At 34.0% G+C, this 1849-nt stretch overlaps 1 pseudogene; it reads right to left on the bottom strand.

Annotated features, from left to right (window-relative positions):
- Positions 1-326: 326 nt before the first annotated feature.
- LOC134728597 (histone-lysine N-methyltransferase SETMAR-like) lies at positions 327-1330 on the bottom strand (annotated as a pseudogene).
- Positions 1331-1849: the final 519 nt, after the last annotated feature.

The raw sequence follows: 1849 nt of genomic DNA on the forward strand, positions 1-1849 counted from the left end.
TAAGTCAAGAATTCCTGAGTAACTGTGGCTTTGTTGCTCACAGATCTATTCCATCCGTCCATCAAGCATGGAGTTTACACAAACACACACTCACGCGTGTGTATACATATGGTCAGTATATATGTTTTTTGTATATAGATATACACATATACATATATATATATACTGTTTTACTGTTCACCCAAAAGATATATACCTGTTATTTTGAATTAAAAGGCTTTGTAATTTAATATTGTTAAATCTATAGTATTAGGTTGATACAAAAATAATTGTGGTTTTGGATTGTGAATTTTAAATTGTTATAGCTAGGCTCAAACACATCTATATTAATCAAAATAGACACCATTACAATCAACACATTTTTGCCAACAAGAAATAAGTTTGCTTACTCCCATGGCATAAAAATCCATGTTTTGGGATTCAGTGAACTCCTGGAAAGCATTTTCTGCATCCTGCTGGTTGTAGAAACAATTTCCCTGCAAAAAATTGTCGAAATACCTGAAGAAGTGGTAGTTGGTTGGTGAGAGGTCAGGTGAATATGGCAGATAAGGCAATTTTGTAGCCCAATTTATTCAACTTTTGAAGGGTTGGTTATGTGACATGTGGTCAGGCGTTGTGGTAGAGAAGAATTGGATCCTTTTGGTTGACCAATGCCGGCTGCAGGCCTTGCAGTTTTTGGCACATCTCATTGATTTGCTGAGCATATTTCTCAGACATAATGGTTTCGCTGGGATTCCGAAAGCTGTAGTAGATCAGGCTGGCAGCAGACCACTAAATTGTGACCATGAGCTTTTGTTGGTGCAAGTTCAGCTTTGGGAAGTGCTTTGAAGCTTCTTCTCCATCCATCCACTGAGCTGGTTTTTGCAGCTTGTCATATAAAATCCACTTTTCATCACATGTCATAATTTGATCCAGAAATGGTTCATTGTTGTGTAAAATAAGAGAAGACGTCACTTCAAAACAACAATTTTTTAAAGTTTTTGCTGCTTTTTCACCTTTCCGATCTGCTTCAAATGCCAAACTACTATAGAATGATTGATGTTGAGTTCTTAGGCAACTTCTCCTGTAATTGTAAGAGGATCAGCTTCAATGATTGCTCTCAATTTGTCGTTGTCTACTTCCAATGGCTGGCCACTACACTCTTCATCTTCAAGCCTCTTGTTTCCTTTGCAAAACTTCTTGAACCACCACTCCACTGTACGTTCATTAGCAGTTCCCGCGCCAAATGTGTTGCTGATGTTTTGAGAGTTGTCTCTGCTGCTTTACGACCCATTTTGAACCCGAATAACAAAATTGCTCAAATTTGCTTTTTGTCTAACATCATTTCCATAGTCTAAATAAATATAAAATAAATAACAAGACGTCATTAGCAAAAAATTATAAATTGAGAAATGAACAGTTAAATGATGTATAACCTACATTCATTTAAAAATGTATTCCAATATCAAACAGCAAATCTCAACAATGCAAAAAACCACAATTACGTTTGCACTATCCTAATACTGTCTGCCATTATGCTTTTTCCTTATCAATGATATTACAGGAGTTTATTCACAATAATTTTTGATATTATCGTAATTGATTTTTTGTGATTGAAAATGCAAGAATCACAATCCAGAATATGATAATAATTGGTCATGGTCATATTAATTATAAAATTATCTTACAATGTGTGATAATTATGAATTTTATATTAACATAATCTCTTAGTGATTAATGTGCAATCTTTTCAGTTTTATAGTATACAAAATGCATTCCTATATGCTCTCTCATTGACTTTCTAGCTAACTTGGTGAAGTAAATTTTACTACATACAGATGCAGAAAATAAAGTTCAGATAAATTAAATT

This window comes from Pan paniscus, chromosome 11, assembly GCF_029289425.2.
Source record: "Pan paniscus chromosome 11, NHGRI_mPanPan1-v2.0_pri, whole genome shotgun sequence".
Taxonomy (NCBI): domain Eukaryota; kingdom Metazoa; phylum Chordata; class Mammalia; order Primates; family Hominidae; genus Pan; species Pan paniscus.